Source organism: Rattus norvegicus, chromosome 1 (assembly GCF_036323735.1).
Source record: "Rattus norvegicus strain BN/NHsdMcwi chromosome 1, GRCr8, whole genome shotgun sequence".
Taxonomy (NCBI): domain Eukaryota; kingdom Metazoa; phylum Chordata; class Mammalia; order Rodentia; family Muridae; genus Rattus; species Rattus norvegicus.
In genome coordinates, this window is record NC_086019.1 from 209,330,814 (window position 1) to 209,342,519 (window position 11,706).

Below are 11,706 nucleotides of genomic sequence, written 5' to 3' on the forward strand. Positions count from 1 at the left end.
CTGCCCCCGTTCCCTCCCAAAGTCAGTCATGATCCATCTGACCAGTGTGTGGGAGTCAAGATAAAACTGGTTTTTCTTGGAAGGGTCTGATCACTAACGTGGCGCACAGCAATAGCTCTGTTGTATAAATACACAGAAAATTCTAGAATTCTTATCCTTGAAATGATGAACTGTAAACCGAAAAGACTCAGGGGGACAAAAATGTAAACACTCTCTGGGACTATTTTTACTCCCTCATTGTTTACCTTTGGGGGCCGGGGCTGGCTATTGTCTACTGAGCCAGGTTTTAAAATACACATTTTTTTCAAAACGTATTATCATCAGAAGTATGCTAAGGAGTATTTAATAGAGGTTGATTCATTCAGACTGAAGTCAGGTTTCCTTTCTTTCTCCTTGTCATTATCTTGCTTCCAATTTATATCATATTCATGTAAATTCCTTAGCTATGACCAATCAATGCACAATTGCCCTGTCCCCTGCTCGGAACTTCACAGGCATATCATGCTAGAGACCTGACAGCCAACACCTGGGACAGCACCCCCTTGGAAAAAGATTGCTCTCAACTGCTATTTCAGCCAATGAAGTCATATGGGAGCCTTGCTGTGCTGGCTAGGCAAAGGTGTGGCTTCCCTGTGGCCCTCACAGATAGAATAGAGTGGCCCCCAAGAGGAATGCCCTCCCCACGTCCCAAGAAGGCCTGAGGCGGGGACCCTCTGCAGTGAGGGCCTCCCCAGCCTGTGTACATTGGGGGAGGTATTTATACCAGCAAGAGGGGTGAGCAGTCTGAGCGGGGAGGTGACGTGCCTGTCATTGGAACACACAGCCATCATTATGGAGTAATCAGAGAGCCCAGCGTGTCATTATGGAAAATGGTTTCCCTTTTTGGTGAGGTGGAGAGGGAGGGAGAAGGCAGCACTTGCAAGGCTGTGGCCAGAACACAGCTCAGGGGTTTGGCACAGCTTAAAATAGACTTTGCCAGTGATGCTCTGGACCCAGATGGGACAAGCTCAGTCCTCCCAGGAGGCAGATCAAGACCTGTAGCTTCTTTGAGCCCACAGTCACACTTAAGGTCACATGTAACCATAAGACCAAGCCATGGTGGGTATCAGAGGCTGAAGCTAGCGGGATTGGGTGATGATTGCAAGGGTCTCCTTGGATCCCCTCTGAGCTCCTTGTGGATGGTCTTTAGACTCTCACTTCATTATCTGCCATTAAAGATTTCAGTGTCATTGGGAACTGAGAGCAAAGCACTCTCTTCAGGGTCTGAGACTCTAGCAGCTTACAGAGGGCACCAGATGTGGATCTAAGCGCTCGGGGCTCGCTGACACTGAGTTTGAGAAATAAAGCATTTCTGTGTTGTGCTTGTGACCCGTCTGAACCTAGGCAGTGGGACAAAGGCTAATTCAAACACATTTCACTCTTAATATAAACTTCCCAAAGGAGTATTTAAGAGCCGTTCAGACCATTAAAGGTGCTATTTGCTATATGAAAATGGATCCCCTGGTTCAAAGGGAATAAGGAATAAGCCACAGACCTCTCCTTCCACTCCCCTCCAGATTCCGGAACCTTCCCGGAACCTTTAGGTTTCCTGAAACTTTCCTGTCCCTTAGGTAAACCAAGGGACACTAAACCATCTCATTCCCCCTGCCCCTGACGTCGCTCACACACTCAGGGCCAACATCATTAGTGCACTGATCTCTCATCGACTCAAGGAGAACCTGGCTCTGTGAGCACCTGCTGTGGGTTAGGCCACTGCGATGGGTTAGGCTGGGAGACTGACTCAGAGCAGGATGGCAGGGGCGGGGCAGGCTTTGATGTGCAGATGCATAACTGCAACCCCAACACTTGAGAGAGGGAGGCAGGAGGATCAGAAGTTCAAAGTCATCCTCAGCTACAGATCAATTTCAGAGTCAACTTTAAGACATAAGACTCTACCTCAAAAGACATAAGCAGAGGCGGTGAAATGGCTCAGTGGGTAAAGAAGGCTTGCTGGCAAAGCCGATGGCCTGAAGTCAATCCCCGGATGGCAGGGAGGTGGGGGAGGGAGTTTGTGGAACCTTGGGTGAGAGTCAGGTGATGCTCCTCCTCATACCCTTCCCGACCTGGTGGGAAGACTAGTCTCTGTACAGGCTGACTAGGCTCACAGTAGGCCTGATCTTGGGAAGCAATCCAAGGAAATGTGAGGCTACCAGGTGATGGGTGCTGTCAGAGGTGGTTCTAGGTGCAGAGTAGAGGTGCTCGGTGGCTAGGCGGGGTGGGGCGGGGTGGGGTGGTGGTGGTGGTGGTGAGTGTGGCCAAGGATTTGGTCTCTCTCTCTCTCTCTCTCTCTCTCTCTCTCTTTCTCTGTCTCTCTCTCTCCCCCCCCATGTGTGTGTATGTGTGTGTGGGTGTGTGTGTGGTGTGTGGTGTGTGTGTGGGGTGTGTGTGTGTGTGTGTGTCTCACACCTGACTGGAGGTCACAGGCTGACATTGAGCACCCTCCTCATCCCTCCCTTCTCAGTTTAATTTTCAATCTCTCATTGACCCTGGATCTCCATTTGACCAATGCATCGCAGCCATTCTCCTGTCTCTGCTCGTCCCCATGCCAGGATTGCAGGCACATGTGAATACTCAGGGTTAATCTAAGCACAGCAAACACCTTTTCTAGTCTCTCTGGGCCTTTTGTCTGATGTTTGTTTTTAAGACAGGGTCTCTTTATGTAGCCCTGGCTATCCTGGGGCTTGCTTTGAAGACCATGCTGGCTCAAACTCAGAGTCAGAGCTCCTGAGTACTGGGATTAAAAGCTTGCAGCAACATGCCTTTTGTTTAGTTTTATTGGTTTTTTTTGTTTTTTGTTTTTGTTTGTTTATTTGTTTTGACGCAGGGTCTCACTATGTAGCCCTGGCTGTCCCAGAACTCAAGTTTTAGACTGGGATGGCCTCGAACTCACAGAGATCCTCCTGCCTCTGCCTCCCAAGTGCTGGGATTAAAGGCATATGCTACTATGTCCCGCTTTTTTAATTTAAGACTAAGTTTATAACCCTATGTAGTGAACCCGCACCAGCATTGACTCTAGAGAGAAAAAGCTAGGAGATGCCTGAGGTTCAAAAGCCTAGCCAGACAACATAGCCAGTCTCAAGCCTACCTTATGATTTTTACCCACAGTCCCAGCCACGTGACTTCTAAATGACCGTCCCCATGTACTGCTTTGGAACATGACACGTAGGGAGGAAGAATAACATGCCAGGACCCACACAGTGAGTAAGTGGAGACCCTGGATCCAATCCCAGGCTCAACTATTCTAGAAAGTTCTGCTCAATTCCAGAACTTTCTCTGTAACACTGTATGACCTTGCATTATTTCTTCCTGGCATTTAGGGGTGGGGAACACACTCCAGTGACCACACATGGCTGCCAGGAGTTATGGAAAGAAGGTTCTAGAAACAAGAGGGTGAAGTGCTGTCCTGTCCCATCATGGCTTGCACCTGGGCACTCTGTCCTTCCCTTAACCTTTAGTTTGTTTACTCACAGAGATGAGGCTGTGAAGGACCTAGTGTGGAAGGCAGTGCACCAGGCATGTCCTGGCTCTGGCTAATGTCTCACCTTAGAATCTGCCCACTCCACTTGAGTTTTTGGAGTTAAATGAACTGTAATTAATGAGGCAAATATTTGCCCTCAATATGCTATCGGAGAAAGCAGGATGCCTTCGCAAAGAGCAAATACCACTGACGGAAGGCTCTGCCTGGCAACACAGGCAAATCTCCAGTGGCAGATTAGGGGTATGGACAGGGAGTCCCCAAAGACCACAAGGCTGTGCCATGGTCCGAAGGATCTCAGGCTCCTTTGAGAGCTGGTGAAGTATGCCTCTGGGGGAAAGAGTGAGTTACTAGTGTTTAAAAGAAGACAGTGGAGAGGCCGCAATCTGTGTATCTACTGTTCCCAACGGAGCCTTGGGATGGACTTGGCCATTGGAAACAGTCCCATGGTCATCTGATCCATGGAGTGGCCTTGGGGAGATGGCCCCTGGGTGGCCTGAGATACCCCTTCCAAGAACAGAAGGCAAAGCTCAAAGTCACTGAGTTCTTGGTAGAAGGGAGAGGTTTGTCCCAAGTGCCACCTCTCCCTCCTTTAATGTGGGTTTAGACTATAATGATTCTCAAGGTCAGGCCGCCCTCAGGGACACAAAGGCCCTGTGGCTCAACCTCCTCTCCCAAAGGCTGGTCCCAGCCTCCTCCTTGTATGTCCCTTTGAAACGTCTTCCCAGTCCCTTTCAGCCGCCACTTGTAAATGACAGGACTCTCGGGGGCCACATTCACAAAGCCCTACTTTCCAGGGCTAGGTCAGCTTCCCAGAGGAGGAGGGAACTTGAGAGAGGGCTGGAACTGCTCCTCAGGTATCTCCAAAGGCATCTGAGTGGACACACTGCCCACGAGGCCTCTGGGGACAGCCCTGCGGGGGGGAGGAGGTTCCTTTGTCCTTAAGAAGCAGAGAGTGAAGCATGTCCCCAGGCTACCCTAAAGGGGTTGAGATAGGCTATGACTTCAGATCTCACCTGGAGACTGGGCTAGGCTTTGGTCCATACTCACACCCAAGGCCACAAGAATGGGAACTTTGGTCACCGCAGCTGGGTCGTGTGTCTATTTCTACCTTAAAGGGTCCTCTTGTGTCACCAAGTCCCTGTACTGGTGTGTTGACTCATAGCCATCTCTTACCAGGGCAGCAGAAGACTATGGGTACTCGGGCCCATGGCTGGGTACAGCTGGCTGAGGTTGGCTGTCAGAGGCCCAATGTGCTATCACCATGAAATATGGTCTAGAGGGGCAGCTGGTAGCTGGAACAAGCAGTTTGCTTCTTCTGGGGTCTTTGGGGGCAGAGGTTGGAATGGCTCCAGGATTGACAAACAGAAGTTCTGTCAGATGCTCCTGGGCCCTCAGAACTCCACTTAAATGGTCACCATGTGGGGGGCTTTGACCTGTCAGGTGACATACTAGACTCATCAATGTTGTATTGTGACTTTAACTTTGACAGCTATCATAACAGTCTTGGCCAGCTGAGTGTAGTCTACCTATTCCGATAGACGTATCCCTTGTGTTCAGGGAAACAGAAGAGAGTGGGAACCGCTGGAGACCAACAGGGACCATGGGAGAACACTGGGGATGACTGGAGACCGTTGTGGACTATTGGAGACCATGAGGGACCACTGGAGACCAGTGGTGATCCCTGGGGACCATGGGGGATCACTGGGGACAGCTGGGGACCACTAAATATTGCCTAGACTTTGTGACTCCCTAGCATGAGTGACACGAGCAGGATTCTCAGCCTGGGCCCATCTTCTGGAGACTCTTAGTGTAACTCCTGTCCTTGCTGGCCAGGTCCAGGTGACCCAGTGGTACAACAGCTGCCTTCTCATCACTCAGAGAGCAGAGAGTCAGCTGCAGTCAACATGGCCAGTGTCACAGGTGGGGTCTTCAATAGCAGTCACCCATCGTCTCCTGTCCTGCAAGTTAGAAGTCAGATGGGGGATGTGAGGGCGGCCTTCTCACAAGCTCTCTCTCCTTGCATCGTAGAGGATGTTCTCTCCCTGACTCTTCTGTGTCTGTTTCCTGATCCCTGTTCATGTAAGGATCCATTGTGTGGCTTGGGGACATTCAGGTACCCCATTTTATCCTAATACAGTCACACACTGTAGTGCTGTGGATGTTGGATGGGGACACAGCCTACCCAGCAAAGGGTCATTTTAAACAAATATTTAGAAATTTTTTAAATTTTATGTATGCAAGTGTGTGTATGCATGCATGCATGTGCAGTACTTGTATGAAGCACTTGTGGAGACCAGAAGAGGATGTCTGATCCCCTGGAACTGGACTTAAAGTTGTTGTGAGGCACCATGTGAGTGCTGGGAGCTGAGCCCAGGTTCTTCACAAGAGCAGAAAGGCCTCTTAATCACTGAGCCATCTTCCTAGCCCTGAAGGGTCATTTTTAAACTTTAAATGTTTATTATTGTTGTATGTGTTGAGTGTGCAGTGGGGTGGAGGTCAGAGGCCAATTTACCATCTCACTGTCCACCAGGGATGACCTTGCCCAGCCTAGGCAGAGAGCAAGACAGTGAGGCCATAAAGCCAAGCCTCACAAACAAAGGATGGACCCCCATTTCCCCTCATTCTCACCCCTACCTTCTCCCTGCCGGGCAAGCAGCTTGGGACAAAAGCCCAGAGAATTCAAGGACCATCCAACATGTGTCACCTGCCTGGGTGGATAGTGCTAGCTTCAGTCTCTACACCAGGGGGACACATCCAGAAGGGCATGGGTCCCAGAACCACTGTCCCATACATTTCAAGAGAAGAATCTCTAGAAGTTTCATATTTCTATTTCCTTTTATTAAGGGAGAGGAGCCCTGTGGGACTCTGTCACCCTGAGGGTCTATGCCAGGAGGAGCCCAAGCCATTGCAGGATCTGTGACCACTCTGTGTAGTGATTACTAGCAACCTTGCAGAAGCACGTGGTTTCCAGGAGCCAACCTGCAGGAAAGGGTCATTTGTCTAGTCTAGAATCCCATTCCACCTTCTTTGCATGGTACTTGCTTCAAGACACGGAAGGGAGCCCATTGCTCTGTCTCCCTCATAACTAGTATGGTCACATAGTTCAGGTGTGGCCAACTGAATACCTCAGGAGCTGTCAAATGGGACGGACCATGGAGACAGTTAGGCTACACTGATCAGTGCCAATGGCGGCCTGCAGCAGTGTGTGGGACCGTTATTCCTTGACTCACAGCCCTTCCCCAGCCTTTGTCCCTGCCTCCAATTTGTTTCTGTCCTCTCTGGGGGCTCTGGGCTGGATAGAGTTTGCCCTTGAGCCAGCATCTTCATCTGTCCAACTGAGCCACAGGATCCTGTGTCTTAGACATTGTGAACTACAGAGAGATCCCTGCTTCTCTCTTGGTGCTGAGTGTGGGACACTCAAAGACAACATGGGTGGCAGGGCGGGAAGGTATGCAGATCCCCATGTCAGCCACAGGTGGTCCTTAGGTCAAGTGTCAGTGTCAAAAGCACCCAGCCCCACCTCTGACCAACGCTGACATCCTAGACCAGAGCTTGTTTCCCCTGCCTCAGTTTCCTCACATGAAAAATGTACATCTACAATAGTGCCTGCACCAAGGGACATCCATGACAGTGCCCATCAAGGTGTCATGGAGAGCAGAGACCAGGAGGGAGGCTGGAGCTGGTTCACAGCTGGAGTCAAGTCCTTTTCTTTTGAGTCTTTCTCTCTCTCTCTCTCTCTCTCTCTCTCTCTCTCTCTCTCTCTCTCTCTTTCTTTCTTCTTTTTCTTTCTTTCTTTCTTTCTTCCTTTCTTCCTTTCTTCCTTTCTTTCTTTCTTTCTTTCTTTCTTTCTTTCTTTCTTTTCTCTCTTTTGTTTTTGATTTGAGAGACAGAGTCTCACTCTGTAGCCCAGGCTGCCCTGGAATTCACAACAATCCCCCAGCCTCATTTTCCAATGCTAGGACCACAGTCCCCTGAGGATGCTGGGCTGTGGCCTTTTTCCTTCTGGACTCCCACAGTCTGTTTTGCAGAACTCTTTAAATCAAGTCCCTTCCACCCGTGCTGACCCGCATGGAATCTAAGCAAAATGTGAACTCAATAGACCATAGCACAGACTCCAAAAGGTTCCGTTCGAGGGGGGAGCTCAGAGATGTCCCAGACTCTGTGTCCTGTCCCCAAGAACGAAAGAGAAAAAGGTCACTGCATTTTTTCAGAGGGAGAGAAAGAGTAAACAAATGACAAGAAGAGTCTAAAGAAAAATAAAGAAACAAAAGGTCAGAAGACAGCACCCTGGGCAGGGTGGCAGGTGTGACCGTCACAGATGGATCCTGAAGGGCATGGGGTGGAGATCAGGGGTCTCAGCCCACAGAAATGAGAGATGTACAAAGGCCATGAAGGCTGCTCTTCTGAAATCCACTCCTGTTCTCTGGAATGCCATCCTAGGGAGGACTCTGTTCTACCCTGTGACTCAGGCCTCAGGCACTGCCCCTGAATAAGATGTATTTACCCAGAAAGTTCTTATCAAGATGCACACAGCTCAGCAGTTGAGCATCCATCCAGTTGATGGCAAATCAAACAATTTCACAGCTCCAGGAAGGCCACCCATTGCATCAATGGGGCCTCATACATTCTGACTGGAATGCACACACAGTGGAGCTGGGGAGGAAGGCAGACAGGTGGACAGGATGGGTGTTGGCCATTCCAGGGGAACCCTGCCTAAAAGGCATGTGCCTTGGAGTAGCCCAGACACCCGAGGTGACAGTGACTTTTCCAGAGGCACGCACATGCCACAGAGCCACAGTCTCCCTCAGTAGGCCAGGCTGCCCTAGAGCTCACCATCTGAGTTGATAAACTTGTAGCCACCCTCCTGCCTAAGGAGGGGCTCAGAGTTTCCATAACCAAGGATTTAAAGTCAGCCACAGCCTGCCAGGCTGGGCTGAGGGTCAGCATGAGGCCCAGGGCACTCACATGGTACCCCTCCTATAACCCACATCTGGGACCTGGGAGACAAGCCACCTGGGAGACTCCCAGCAAACAACAGACCTGCACTACCATGCCCAACACCCAGTGTGGCTGCTTGAGAGTCACAGGGAGGAGTCAGATAGTCGAGGACTTCAAGACAGGGTACCCCTAGGGTGACTCCAGATTGTGGATTAAGCATGTCTTGGCTCAATGTGAGTGCCCTTCCCCAGGTCTGGACTTGCTGACACTTGCAGACCAGCACTGACTTCACTTCTCTGGGCTTTATTTTAGGGCGGACAGCAATAAAGTTCCAGACTCGCCCATCTGCCTTGGAAGTGGGGGTTGGTTTCGGGAGTGTGCCAGCCTTGGCCCAGAAAGTCTGTGGGAAGAAGCACCCTCCCAGCACAGGCCTCGCTTAGAGGAGTCTTCCTTCTGTCCTGTGGGGGGAGACGGCTCAGTCAGAGAACCAGATGTTGGTCAGTTGACTGACCACCATACACATCTTCATAAGTAGAGGAGTAAAGATCTGCATTTATCCATCAATCATTGGTCCAGGGTGGGGCTTGGAGCCAGGCAGCAGCCAGGAAGTAAGTGGTCACTAGTGGGTCACTATCAGGGTGCAGCAGGACACCAGTCAGGTGTGACAGCTGTCTTCCCAGGAGACAGAAGTGGGGAGCTTGACTCTGAGGTCTCATCCCACCTGATGGAAGGACTCCAGAGTCCAAAGATCTGAAGAGTACCAATCTCACAGGAGCCAAGCAGCAGACAGGGCTATGATCTGCCCACAGCTACACAGGGAAGGACAGGTCCCCACCTCTGTGTTCTGTTCTCCATTATCTCCTGAGAGGAGTCTCAAGACAGAGACACAAGGGACATTCAAGTCTGCCTACCTTCTGTGTGTCCTCAGACCAGTGACTTAACTTCTCTGGGCCTCAGCTTTACTCCTAGTAAAGCCATGGCACCAGTTTTAGGAGCTGGTCAGCCCTGCTCTAGGAGCCATTGGATGGTTTATCCTTGTCCCTTCTGTAGCCTGGGGTTACATTTGTAGGATGGGTACCACTTGAGCCTGTGTCTCAGTGAGTTACCAAAGCACAGAGTGGTACAGCCCGTGCTCTGGGTGGTTTAGTGGCTACACAAGGGAGACAAGAGCTGAAGGGCAGAGGCCAGGGAGAAGGCTAAAAGTGTCCCATACCTCTTAAGACGGGGCTGCAACTAAGTTCAAGGCATCCTGCAACCTACACAGCCACTCAGAAGGCAGGAACCCATGCATGAGGACACACCCCGGGAGCCACTTTGAGAGGACAGCTGCATGTGTACATCCATGCCTGGACCCACTGTCACCTTGCCTGTCCTGTCACAGCCAGTCCAGGTCCTCCCTCGTTGGCCCCTGAGAAGCCCCCATCCTTACTGAGCAGCAGAGGTTCCCACGCTGGCTCCTCCACCTTGTTCGCCTCCTCCATCAGACTACCTTCCACGGGTCAGCCTCAGGTGGTTCCTGCTCCCTGCAGCGGGTCTGATGCCAGGGCCACCCGAGGTGGCATGAGACACCTCTGCAGCTCAGACAGGCAAGGAGGCCGCACCCAGGGCGAGAAGGGTTTGCAAAATGACTCAGTGGCTCTCAGTCAGGTGTTCCAGGATGGTTAATGGTTACTAGAGAGACAGACCCCAAAGTGGGGACAGACCTTTGAGAATGGGGACAGACCCTCAATGTGGGGTAGAACCCTAAGTATGGGAACAGACCTCCAAAGTGGGGATACACACTAAGAATGGGGACAGACCTCTAGTGGGAACAGACCCCTGAGGGTGGGGACAGACCCCTCACGGTGGAGCCTACTCCTCAAGCATACGGATGGGCCCTCAAGGTGGGCCTCCTGACCTAGAACAAGCCCATGGGTGCTTTCCGGGACATAAGTCCAGGTTAGAGGCTGGCATCAAGGACTGGCATCCAGGGACCCTCACGCTGCAGCACTGGGTCAGCGAGAGCTGTTGCCCCCTCAGTTCTCACTGCCCCCGGCCAGCATCTACTTGCCCATGGCCCATTGCCATGGCCACCAAGCGCCTCCTCCCTTCCCCACACTCTTCCAGGCACTCAGCCTTGAACACAGGATATAGAGGGCTTTTTTCACAGGCCAAACTGCCTGGTGGCCTTTGCCAGTGCAGTGCAATGATGTAGATGTAGCTGGCATGTACTGAACACCTACTGTGTGCAGGTGTCACACTCAGGCACCTGTCCTCCTTGTCCCTGTGGTGGGTCTCTGCGGCTGCAGCCAGCGTAGGCCAGATCTTTGAGGATTTGTTTGATGTTCAGAGCCTCTGATGGCTTTAAACCTCAACACTAGTCTTATTATTAATACAGAGGCTTCAGCTTAGCCCTCTGGTGAATCTCACACTGTCAGAAAGGAGGGGCTTGGGTTTATCTCCCAGGGAGAACCGGGCTGGTGGTAAATCCTGGGGGCGGGGCGGCAAAGGACCCCCTAGAAGTGTTGCCTCTGCCTCTAGGAGACTTAAACCTTATCCCAGCTGGATACCAATTCTGGCTCTGCTCGGTTAGAGCATCCAGGTTAGATGCTCCCCCCACCCTTTCCCCCCAGTCTATTGATAAGTGACAGGTTGCCATTTTCATGAGGCCCCAGCCTGGCTTTAGGCAGAGCTGTTGGCTGCTGACTGCAGACAGCACGCTCCGGGATCCTGCGGTGCCCCGCGTGCCCAGCTCACGCGCTATAAACACTGAAATGAAATATTGCCTTATTTGGCCATAAAGCCCAGTGATCACTGAGAGGCCGCTCTGCCTTTGACCGTGTGAGAAAGGATGGACTCCACCCCGTCTTTGGCTGGGGTGGTGGGTGGGAAGGCGCTGCCTCGGGGTCCTGCACAGCTGCAGAGGCTCCATGCACTAGGAGCCCGGGCGCCGTGCAAACATCTCCGCCTTATTCAGCTCCATGCTGGCAACGCGCAGGCGTGTCCTGAGGTGGGGCAAGGTGCTAGGAGAGCAACGTTCCCAAAGCACCATTGACAAGAGCTGGCAAAACACCTGAGAAAAGAAACCGGAAGGAGGAAGAGTTTATCTGGCTCACAGCGCGAGGGCATGGTCTATCTTGGTGGGGTTGGCATGGCGGCAGGAGCATGGCGGCAGGAGCATGGCGGCAGGAGCGTTAGGCAGATGGTCACAGTGCAGCTGCCACAGTCAGGGAGAGACACGCTGGTGCTCAGCTCACCGTCACTTCTTCATT